We start from the raw sequence: 13,000 nt of genomic DNA on the forward strand, positions 1-13,000 counted from the left end.
TCTCCAGCAACAGACGATGTTCAGAAACCTGGATCAGGTGTTTCCATGATAAAGTGTCCTGGTTTCTATCCAGAACTCCAGCTGGCAGATCCAGGTTTTCAGGTTCTGGTGTTTACAGGTGCAACACAGAACCAGGATTCTCCCAAACAGCTGATCAGAACCGCACACTCAGCCAGAACGTCTGGGATTAGTTTCAAACAGTGAATTCTCGTTAACGAGAAAACCTTTTTGTTATAAATTAATTTGTTCTGATAACGAGAAAAACGACTTGTTACATTGTGCAACTTATGCAGCACGTTGTTGCTCTTTAGCTGCTGATTATATTAATATTAGTCCAAACTATAACTGGACGTCATGTTATGAATAAGGAGATCAGACAGGTAGGGCAGGTGCGTTACCATGGTTACATAAAGTACATTTCCAGAAGGTGGATTTAATTGAAGTTTAATAGTAATTTTAATTCTAAAATTAAATTTTGCTTTGGTCTGTTTGTCACAGTAAAAGCACTTTATCATTATAATGAGAAACGTCTAGTTTTTTTTTTTTTTTCTTGTTCTAACGAGAAACTGAGCGACTGTTTTTGTCACGGTCGGAAACAGAGGCAGCTGCACTTGAATTTAAAGATTTTTTTATCAGGTGATGAAGTTTCCTCAGAGTGTTTTTCATTTTTTCTTTTTTTCTTTCGGCATTCTGAACATTTTGGTGCTGTTTCACTTCTCATTACAGTTTTAGTCTGAGTGGAGCACAGTAAGTAGAAATAAGTAAGTAGTGATGTTGACAAAAATCTGATGTTTCGTCTGACATCGTTCGTCATGAGGGAACGTTTCAGCTTCTGTGTTACATGTACTCTTACCTGCAGGTACTTGTGACATTACTGACTGTTAAAATAACAACAAACAGATTGAAAAGGGCCCTATTGTGCTTTTTCCTTATTTTCAGTCACACATAAATGATATTACAATGTCTGATGTTCATATTAAACGTGGCCAAAGTGTCAAATAATGAGGTAAACATGTAGACGCAAAAAGCAGCTTCAGGCTGCTCTGAACGCTCAGTCTCCAACGTTTTTTTCTACTTTCAGCTCGAGTCGACATCAGCTTGTGACGGATTTCTTTATATGATCATCTACAGTGGGTTATCAGAGCTTTTTCTCTGAAAACAGCTGCCTGTGGTGGCAGAAAACGACGGTATGAGAGCGCTGAGAGTGAACCAAAACAGCCGGACAGATAAACAACGAGCTGAAACTCGTTATAAAGCTCCGTAAAGCCGAGAGGAGCTGCAGAGTCACTGATAATTCTCTGTAAGTTCATCACTACGAACCAACACACTGATATTTTATGCATTATTATTATGAAAAATATCAATTATAGCAGCATTAAGGACCCTATTCGCTGTCTGATAACAGTGATCATGCAAGTTCATTACTGCGTGAGACGGTGTTAAACTGTTTGATATCAGTTTAGAGAAACGTCAAAGAGACAAAACAAAGACGAGAAAAAGCTCCCAACTACTGAAGCAACAGAGTCTTTATTTTACATTTATCTGTTTCAACACCTGTTCAGTAAATAAGAGACTTGTTGTTTATCGCAGCTCACTGTGAAAAGCAGCATGTCGAACAGTAACAGAAACACACAAACTGGATGTTTAATAAGCCAAAGCCAATGAGAATTTCCCTCCCAATTACTGCCAACATGTGTGTGGTTAAAATTTCCATCAAAGCACCTTAAAGTGTGTGTGTGTCTGTGTGTGTGTGTCTGTGTGTGTGTGTGTGTGTGTGTGTGTGTGTGTGTGTGTGTGTGTGTGTGTGAAAGTCAGACAGCTGCAGACCACTTGGTTCTGGACTAATCTCAGTCAGGAAGTGCAACACATTGGCAGCAGCAGCAGCAATTTAACCAGCAAGAAAGTTTCACAACCGCAGCATGTGGACACCACACACACACACACACACACACACACACACACACACATGTGCAAAAACACAGACATATACATATGTATGTGTATGTTTAACGTATCGCAAAAGCAAACTGCAACGGAAACAGACGTGGTGAATAAATGATGATGTACATAAAGAGAAGAAGACTGTCTGGTTTTCCATCATTTGATTTGACTGCTGCTCTTTAAACAACATCATCTAGTTGTGTTCTCTTCTTCTGCAACCGTTAAAGCTGCAACAATTAGCTGATTAATCAAATAGTTGCCGTCTACTATAGTAATTGTCTATTGATAATCATTTTGAGTCATTTTTTAGGAAAAAAAATATCCAAATTCTCTGATTCAAGCCTCGTAAATGTGAATATTTTCTGGTTTCTGTCCTCCTCTATGACTGTAAACTGAATATCTTTCCATTGTGGACAAAACAAGACATTTGAAGACGTCACCTCAGGCTTTAGGAAACACTGATTGACATTTTTCACCATTTTCTGACATCATGGACCAAACAGCTAATCGATTAATTGAAAAAATAATCAACAGATTTATTTTTTTGCGGCCTTCAACGGCACCGACTGGACAATTAGTCCAGTTTATCTTGATGAACCAGCTCCTAATATTTGCACAACAGTAGTGAATGGAGACATGCATAAAAGTGCATTATCTTTTGCAGATTTTCTGGAACTTTGGTTAAATATTGCAGCACAGTTGGATGAAAACTTGACAATAGACTACAGTAACGCTTATAATGTTAGTACAGAATGAAAACACTTCACTGAACCTCACATTCACCTACAAACAATGACTCAGCACGCAGAATTCAACCCGTCACTTCTCTCCTCTGAACACGGTCTTCAACTTCGAGGCTGTCTGACATGATGAGCTTTTATTTTTAAACCTGTTTAATGTTATTGTGAGAAGAATCTATTAAAAGTAATCATAGAATTTCAGTAATATTAGCAATAAGATCCCTGATCTCAGGAATTCCTCTTTAAATCTAATAATAAAGACGCAATTATGATCATGAGATGAAAAAAATGAAGTCTGGTAAATTCAATTTCCTCTGTAAATGTTAATGGAAATATATCACACCACTAAAGCATCACTAAAGCATCCTCACTGTGTTGTTCATGCTGAAAACATAAATAAAGTGAATATTTTTGTTGTTCTTTTGCCCCAAACTTGAGAATTGAATTAAAGTTGAAGAAATGTGTAGAAATGAGCAGGAAGTGCTGCTGCTGTCAGTGTCACTGATGTTAAACTGGTTTGAACTGGGCGTCTCTCTCACAGCTCTGTGAGCACTTTTATGAAGATACAGAATAATTAAATTATAGCAGAGAAACTCTCTGTGGATTCACAGAAGAAACCAACCTGAAAGCTGAACCAGTTTTAATGAGGAGAAAAAAAGATCATTACTATCATTTTCTCTCATCATTTGCATTTTGTTCTGAATTATTTCACCACATGATTTTGAGTTTTAAGGGTAATTTTATGTTTTAAATCCCACGTGAATCTGAAAAAAGAAAATTACACAGCAAATTACTGAAAATAAGTCAAAAGGTCATCAACGGTAATTCTTTATAAATAAAAAAAACTGTCTGAGTCTTCACCACTGTGTCTTTGAAGATTGGAGGACTCACTTCTTCTATCAATAAAAAAATGTGTCAGTAAGAAATTATTCCTTAATTAGGATCATGAAAGTCCCAGTACTCTAAACCATGTCAAATTCAAATTTGAAGGCTGTTTTTATACTTACAGTTGTTTTTCTGGCTTACATAGAGAAATGATCAACTGACCTAAACTTATAACAGATTTCTAACAGTTTTTGGGTTTTGGGTCTTTGTGTTGAACCAGCAAACAAGTCTTTACTCACTTATCTTGTGAAAGGTCAGAGGTCAACAAAACATCAGACTTTAACTCGGGAAACAGCTGTTTGATGCTTTTTTTCCAACCTTTTTTTCAACATTGTTGATATTTGTTTTGGTCATTTCATGATCATTTTTAAAAATGACCATGTTTCTCACCTAACCTTTAAAAAAAAAACCTAAACATAGTGTTTACTCTGATCCTGATGATGGACGTCTCTAAGCTTGACCCTTTCCTTTAAGGGGTCTTGGTACAGCTGTTTTGATCCACACCTGGATACTGTATCCACATCTACCCGAATGAATCAGATCAAGGAGGAAAACGAAGACTCTGACTCAACCGAACTGAACAATGCAGGTTTGAAAACACCCTGAGACGCAGTTACACAAACTCTGCAAGTCTGAGCTAAACAGCCCCCGTAGCCAGGTGTGCTTTGCATGCTGGGAAGAAGGAAACCAACAGTTGCTAGCAGCTAGCTGACCTGAACTAGCAATGACATGTGTTGCCTTCTTGATCTGTTGCCAGACAGGATCTTCTATCAGGACCCGACGTTCCCGCTTCCACCCCAGACACATCTGACCAATGAGAGGAGAGAACATTCTCACGTGACTTTGACTGATGCATTTTGGCTCACTTGATTTTTTCTATGTGAAAAGAAACTGAACCAATTGGATCAAAGCAACAACGACTATAGGTTTGAAAGCACCAGGATAGATTTACACTCCACTTTGCTCTATTATCTATAATACTTTGTGTGTTATATTTGATTTAAAAGTTATCGTGCATGTGTGTATGTGTGTGTGTGTGTGTGTGTGTGTGTTTTTGTAGGTGTGCGTGTGTGTGTGTTTGTGGGTGTGTGTGTGTGTGTGTGTGTGTTTGTGGATGTGCGTGTGTGTGTGTGTGTGTTTGTGGGTGTGTGTGTGTGCTGAGGGGGTCAGTAGGTCTGGGTGAGGTGGAGGAAGATCCACAATCACAGGAAGAAACAATTAACCCCGCAGACACACGCACATTAAACATACAGAGAGAAATGTTTTGAGGCTGCTGTTTCCTCCGTCTGCACTTCAGCGCGTCGCTTTTATTCAACAGCCCGATAATATAACAATGAAAAGAGACACGCGGAATATGTTGTCACATTTTCTTGCACATACTCCTTTTAAAGCAGTTTCGATCGGATGATATTAAAGCAGCAGAAGTAGGATCGATCTTCTTTATTGCTCATTGCTGTGGAGCTTCTGCATCCAGTTCTGTTTATTCTAAAGAAACAGGAAGTGTAAAACGCATCATCGCTGCCAGGATTACATGAATGAGTGGAAACAAACAAACACAATATATGAGAGAGCAGGTACGGATGAGGATGTCAACAGTCGAGGAAGGAAGACGCCAACAAGATGACAGTCCGCAGTAGTAGTAGTAGTAAACAGATTCATCTGTGAAGCACAGATCTGACCTAAATCTGTCTGAAATGTTGGACCCTAACGTATCAAATCCTGCTGGAAATCTTCATCACATTTGTGGTCGGCAAAACAAGGCGACAACAACAATAAACGTCCAAAAAAACTTCGCTGCTAATTTAAGAAGGTGACGTGGGCGCCGATGGTAAAGTTAGTCAGAGAAACAAGGTTGATGTCAGTAACTGAAGCCGTGAGTGGTTTTATTTACTGTCCTCTGTTCAGCTGCTTTATTTTATTTTTTTTATTTTTTGCAGCTTTCTTCTGTTTGGATTCAACACGTCTGTTTTGTTGTTGTTTTAATGACTAAACCAACATCTGGCCAAGAGACAACAGCTGACAACTGGCTTCTTCTTGGTGAACACTGGCAACACCACTCACGTGCATTGTCCCTTTAAAAAATAAATAAGATATAAAGTATATCCAGTACATATGCAGCGCTGTTAAAACACCACATTTCAATGACCTGAGAGCAGAAGTTAACGAGATATTGTGGAAATATTGATGCTTTTACATTATAAACAAACAATAAACAAACCAGTACATATAGATAAACATAAATATGTGAACTACTTCCATACATAGCATGTCAATACACACACGACCATATTGTGTATGTTTCCGTGGTAACCTTACAGCTGCTCCCTTATTTGAGTCTAAAGACTGGTGAGACTAATATGTGATTTGTGATTTCCGGCTATAAAAATAAAAACATTATATAATTCTCTTCTTCTTCTTCTTCTCTCTTGTCTGTCTCCTCAATCTCTTCTTCTTCTCCTTGTTCACCTCCATTCTGTCCTTTCCTCCTTCTGTTTTTTTTCTCCTCCTTTTCTTCTTTCGTCACCTCTCCTCTCCTTGTTTCCTCTTTTCTCCTCCCCTTCTTCTTCTCCTCCCTTGTCCTCTTCTCTCCTTTCTTCCTCTACTTATTTCTGCTCTCCTCTCCTCTCCCCGCCTCTCCTCTCTTCTCCTTTCCTCTCCTTTCCTTTCTTCCTCTACTTATTTCTCCTCTCCTCTCCTCTCCTCTCTTCTCTTCTCCTCTCCTCTCCTCTCCTTTCCTTTCTTCCTCTACTTATTTCTCCTCTCCTTTCCTTTCTTCCTCTCCTCTCCTCTCCTCTCCTCTCCTCTCTCCTCTCCCGTCCAGGACATCCTGTTTCTGGCCTCCACCATCAGGCTGTTTCCTGCAGCAGGAAACTCATTCGCAGATGCAGCAGAGGAGGCGAGGGAGAAGGAGGCAGGATGGAGGCGAGGAGGCGAGGAGGAGAGAAAACTCTGCAGAAATGATTAAGGTAAAGAAAGGAGGGTGGACACAGAGAGAGAGAGAGAGAGAGAGAGAGAGAGAGAGAGAGAGAGAGAGAGAGGTGAATAAGCTAGACAAAGAGGAGGTGATGAAGAGGAGGGAAACAGCAGTGAGGTTAACAAACAAATCAACACTCCGGGACAATAGAACGGGAGGTGAACGGGTTCAGCTCGGTCACTGATTGGGTGTCAACAGACCTGTGTCATCACCTGTTGTCATGTGGGATCCACCAATGAGACGTGACTCTAATGGAAAGTACTGAAGGTCATGTCGGGGTGGATGGGTTTTTATACCACAAAGGTTTTTTATAGCTTTTATATTTCTGTTTCCACTGTTGTTAGTGAGACTTTCCTCTCACATGTACAAAGTGTTACATAAACTAATGACTTCAATCTCAAGATAAAAGCAGCAGAGGTAATATTAGACATTCAGAACAGGAAAAACACTTGAGGGACCTTCATGATGTGCAAAACAAGAGGCATGCAGGGAGATAAAAGCATTGCTAATTTATTTTTTGGTAGCCTCACTAGCTAACTTTACTATAATGTTTTTAATGTATGATGATAATCAGCTGAGAAAAACATCCGTCCTTGAATGTTAGAGATGAGTAAAAGTGTGCAGCAAAGGGAAAAACACATTTGATGCTTATTATAGTCATGCACAGGAACGTGGTTTCGTTTGCAGAGCTTTGCTAGCTTGTTGCGCTACATATAACAACACTTTGACTTTGTACCATATCGTACATTACAATGAACTTCATTATAAGGTCAAGAGGTCGTGATCTGTACAACAATCACAACAACCTAGCAGAGCTAGCTAGCATGCTCAGTGACGTCTGCCTTACACAGAACTACTCTCTGGAGACTGAAAACGTGATCGCTGTTATTAGTCTATGGAGCCGTTTCTAAACAAACCAACATGACCAAACTCTTCATAATGAAGAAACATGTCACCCAGTGCAGCGGCGTGGCTCACTGATGTGTTTTTAATAGTAATACAACACATAATACAACAACAGACCTCTACGGCACAGAGGAAGAAGATATATCAGACTTTGGTTTAGGTCTTTTCATGGGATTTACTGCTAAGAAGAAAAATGTTGCCTATCATCAACTTATCCTGCGACCAGAGAGCTGCAGAAGTTTCTATTCAATCGGTAATTCAATTCTGCTCCTCAGTCGCTATGCTTCATTTTCTGCTAATCAAGTTTGATAAAAACATTCATCCAGGCCTACAAAACTAATGTGAAAAATGAATGGAATGACACACACACACACACACACACACACACACGCACACGCACAGACTCACAGTAGAGTGTGTTATTTGTCTTCTTGCACTCTGATCCTTATCTGGCAACATGTGGGTCAGCAGATCAGCTACATCCTGCTTTTAACTACTCACACACACACACACACTGCTGCTTTCAGTGAGGCTTTGGGCCAAACAAAAGGTGAATTTACTGTTGACTGGACCTCTAATGGCTGCTAATGGGGTCACACACACATATAAACATACACACACACACACAGGTGAAGCTCTGAAACTGCTGAAATATGCAACTATTAGTTCTCCAGAAGACAGGATGGTGGTAGAAGGTGTTGTTCATCTTGATGATGATGTGTTGGAGGTTCGTTGGTTCATACAAAGTGCAGTAAATGCTGATTGTCTGCAGCTTGTCACAGCTGGACGAAGCTACTGTTGTATTTCGTTCTGCTTTTTCTGCAAAGTAGCAGTCAAGTGCTAATCTCAGTGATGGATGCTGCCTCACAATAGACCATTTTGACTCATCATGGTGGGAAAAGCACAAGTGGAACTAATATAACATCAACAATGGCTCTGTTACATTTAGGCGTCCCGGTAAGTGACGCCAGTGAGGCCTTGAATCCTGCACACATGAATGGAAAGCAGATATGATTCATGTTGTTATTTACACCTGTGCTTTTCCCGCAGTGAAGCGGGAAATAAATCCTTCATATGCCCCTCAAAAATGACAAAACAAATGAAGCTTCCTCTCCAGTCAACACAAAATGTGTAGAGCCAATCAGATTAGAGATCAACGACCTGGTCCTGCAACAGCACACGACCATGAAAAGCAAGCCAAGACACGGCTACGGCAGGATGTGCTCTACCTGAAGACAAGGGGCAGTAATGGTAATAATGATCTTGACTTCTTCTGGACGTGTTCTTGCAAGTGAGTTTTCCTCTGTTGCCATCAGGGTGACGTTATATTTGACCTACATGTCAACTCGTTACACTCAACTTGGCGGATTCAAAGGTCTCGACCCAGGTGGCGAACGCTTTATCTGATCTTTTTTCATTGTGTTCTTCAGTGTGTGTTCTGGCAATCTACACGAGGCTTGTTGTAATCACAAAGAGAGTCAGAAACAAGAGTTGGGTTGTCAGCGTTTTTGAAGAGCTTCATTTCCTTGCCCTCAAATTTGTGTCACCGGTGAAAAAAAAAAAAAAAAACAGCTTCTTAGTAAGCGATGTGAAGCTCAGGATGAAGGAGGAGACTGATCAGCATCGCTGTGTACGTTTGAAACCAGGTTGGACCTTTAATAAAGTCACTGCAGTGGAGTTCAAACACTTCACTGATGCACCGGGGAATTACACTGAATGACATCCAATAATCACCAGATGAAAGTCGCTTTTGTTTCACCTCTCGCTGCGTCCGTTCACACGCCGCTTCCCTTTTTCTCACTCGCCTGCACTTTCATGCTTCCCGTTTCTCTCTATCTGTCTTCCTCTCGTTCTTTCTGTCTCTCTTTTCATGGAGTCAGTTAAATTATGTGCAATCTTTCTGACAGAAACACCACTTCTCAAGGATCCAACTCTAGTCAGGAGGAAGGTTGTTAGATGCATGTTGACCCTTTCTGAATAAGGGCTGTATTAGTGTCTGTTTGTCCTTCTGAGCTGTAATTTCAGATACGTTTCAGGCAGTGTTGCGTTTGCTTTACTGAATCACACAAGCAAACACAAACACACACACACACAGCAGAAACGTGGTGATCAGACTTGCAGGTGTCTAATGTCAACCTCCACATGAAAGTTATCAGACCACTCAAATGTGTGTGTGTGTGTGTGTGTGTGTGTGTGTGAGATAAGCCAAGCACTGCTGCTTATCAGCCATGTCTGAGGAAAAAGGTTACACAGTAAATTTTTATTCAACACAACCACAAATCTGTCCTGAATCACTGCAGCTGTTACAGATGTTCTTCATGCAGTAGCTGTTTTTTTTTTTTTTCTTTCCTGTAGAAAACTGTGAGATCTCATCCAGACATTCCTCCTCGCAGCTCGAGAAAGAAAAAAATCGAAATGATATGATCGCCTATTAACAGTAAATGAGAGAGAAAGAGAGGAGGACTGGTGACATGTCACGTCTTGACCACACACACACACACACACACACACACTTTCATACAGGTGGTAAATTAATTAGAAACAGATGTGTGTGTGTGTGTGTGGTTGCATAGAAGAATGTCTGCAAAAGCATTCTCTTATTCAACTGGGAATGCAGTCTCTCTCTCTCCCACACACACATACACACACACACACACACATGCACACGCACACACACACACACACACACAATGCCAGTTGATTGGCTGTAGACAGGAGGTCTGTGGTGTTTGTTTTGCTGATAATCTAATCTGATTGGTTGACCTCTGCTCCGCCTGGATTAACTCCAGCTCAGGTTTGGGTGAACAGACGACTGATGACATCACTGTCACCTCTGCTTGAGATTTATAGTTTTCCAAACTCTTTTTACATTCAGGTAGAATTATTGTTGTGTTTCTAGTAACATAAGATGTTTATATTATATAAGTTTAAAGCTTCACTGTAGCGTCCTTTTAGAGGATTAAACACATTTTTAGATGTTGTTCAGCATTTGATGAAAGTTGTTTTTGCTTTGTTTTATGGAAGTAGATGTTTTATTTTGTTTTACTCACTTGTTTTATTGTATTCATGTTGTAAGATTTTATTTTATTTTATTTTTTTAATTCCCCTCTTTATTTTTATTTGTCTTTGTTTGATCTATGTTATCTAGTTTTTTATTTCACTTGATTTTAATATTATTATTTTTTTATTACATTTTCATATTTTCTTATTTCTCGCGTGTGTCAGTCTCTAATTGTTTACTGTCTGCATTTGTTCTGTCTTATTATCGGCTTGCCAATCATCTGTGAAGCACTTTGAATTATACTAACCTGTATGGAATCAATGCAAATAAAGTTTGATTGATTAATTGATTGATTTCTTGATTTCTTTTACAAATGTTGGAAGAATAAAGTCCAAATAATAAATGTTCAAGTGTTTCATTGACTTTTTGTTGATATGAGCATCATGTAATATTAAGTTGGGCTTAATTCAACAACTGTAAATTCAGATAAATGAATATACATACAGCTGACTAAACACAGAGCTGAAGTGACTATTTGACTTGGAGGAAAAAATCAGCCAACTCAATATTCTTAGTGAGTGTAAATAGAGTGCCAACTAGATAAAATACTAAGTTTAGACAACAATTCAACTCAAAAAGCCGTATAACTATTTACATTCTTGGAGGCGTCGATATTCTTACTACGCTGGAGACTTTCTGTCTCAAAACCTCCATTTTCATTTTTTTTTTCCTTCTTGTGAAGCAAAAAATGAGCAACTTAATAACAATACATGGCAATGAAACTTAAAGGTGCAATAATGTAAGAATCAGATATTGCTCAGGAAGAAAGCCGGCTCAGGATTAGACGTTCGTGGACTCCTCATTTCTAACATTAGCTAGTGTTGCTCCCTATCGGCGCTGTAGGGGGGGAAGGAAAGAGGCAAAGCAATCATATAGACGTTTGCATTCTTTGGATTTTCCCAGTCATGACTCCTCTACATAGTTATCGATCCGCAGGCTTTAATAGGCAACTGAGAAAGTCGAGGAAGGTCACATTTTATTATTCCTTCGCATTCTGTTTATAACTTCTGAATGTTTTAAACTAAAGTTCTTAAATAATTCTTACATATTGCACATTTAAGTAAATATTTCCCTTCAAAAACTGAGATGCAGGACAAGGTCGTCTCTTATTTCCACTGTATTGGATAAGAAGTGATGAGTATATATGTACAGTAACAGTTTAAAACTCACCATCTCACTTTCATAAATTGGCTTTTTCATTATTCCATCCATTTGATTGTATTCTTCCGGATGCATTTTCTATCTTATTCTTTCACATCTGTTTTGTGCAGCTAATTTTAATCAATTACAATTTACCACAGAACATTAAAAGTCTGTGATCATCATTGTGACACAACCTTTAAATGGATCTCATGAGTGATAGTGAATCCTGTGTTTTCTGTCTCAGATATTTGGGAATCGAACCATCAGTAGCAACTTGCTCCTCTCCGTTATCCCTCCAGTCGTCCGTCTCTCTGTCCTGTGGAAGTCTTTCATTGGTTGATGACAGCGCTGATGTTTTTATACCTCAAACAGCCTCCCTCCCTCTGAGCTGAGAGAAAAGTGATACGCTTGAACCTTCCTTGGCCTGATTCTACTCTCAGCCTGCGGGATATTCTGGGGACAAAAATGAAAAATAACCACCGTGAATGCTGGGAAAACATTTACCTTCCGCCAGTCGATCTGCAGCTGCTGAACTTTTTTAGTTTTGACTTGGCGTCTGCCAGTTTTTTAATCTAATTAAACACAGTGCAGTCTTTGTCAGCACTGGATAGTAACTGCTGAAATCAGCTCCAACTATCCGTAAATTTAAAAGTCTGTGTCATTTGTCAGTTTTAGATTTAATGAATCACAGCCTGCATTGTGTGTTAAGCTCAGTACAATATCTTACCATTTCACACACTGTATCACAAGTATACACAAAAATGTACAATGTATTAGCCATTTTAAACATCGTCAGGTCTCATTAAGTTTGATCATTTCTCTACCGTTCTTCCTCTGGACCTCATTACAATTTAATTACTTGATGCAAAGTCCTCGTAACTGTTTTCACTATTCAACACACATTAAAGAAGAATGACTGAAATGAGCGTCTGCCTTGAGTTTCTGGAAATGTTTTGACCTCGGTAGCCTGCGGTTGGAGATGAATGCTCTAACTCTTCATAATTATATTTGGGGAAAAAGCTGGAATGTGGGTTTTGTCACATTAAGGACAGGCTGAATTTTGAACATTCACTTCATAGCTGGTTGAATCTTCAAGGATTATTTTTTACCTTCTGAAAAACAACTCATGGTGTTCATTCCTAAGGACAACAACAAAGAAACAGTTAATTTAAAGAGAAAAATAAGAGAAAGCCAGTCATTGTGTAGGATGTCTTTGACTGTGGGCATATCAAACCTGGGATTTAAGTTATACACAATATAATAATTTACTCTTTATGCTTTAACAGAAAGATTAGAGAGAGTTTAACGCGAAGCAGAGCGTTAATGACGACTGACAGCTCTGAAACTGTC

At 39.2% G+C, this 13,000-nt stretch overlaps 1 long non-coding RNA gene across 1 annotated transcript; it reads left to right on the plus strand.

The window, feature by feature from the left end:
- Positions 1-6,316: 6,316 nt before the first annotated feature.
- On the plus strand, positions 6,317-9,893 carry LOC122990527. Its single transcript, XR_006405397.1, has 2 exons — positions 6,317-6,532; positions 9,802-9,893. It is a non-coding gene; the product is annotated as an uncharacterized LOC122990527 (long non-coding RNA).
- The last annotated feature ends 3,107 nt before the right edge of the window (positions 9,894-13,000 follow it).

The sequence above is a fragment of the Thunnus albacares genome, chromosome 10, assembly GCF_914725855.1.
Source record: "Thunnus albacares chromosome 10, fThuAlb1.1, whole genome shotgun sequence".
In the NCBI taxonomy this organism is placed as follows: domain Eukaryota; kingdom Metazoa; phylum Chordata; class Actinopteri; order Scombriformes; family Scombridae; genus Thunnus; species Thunnus albacares.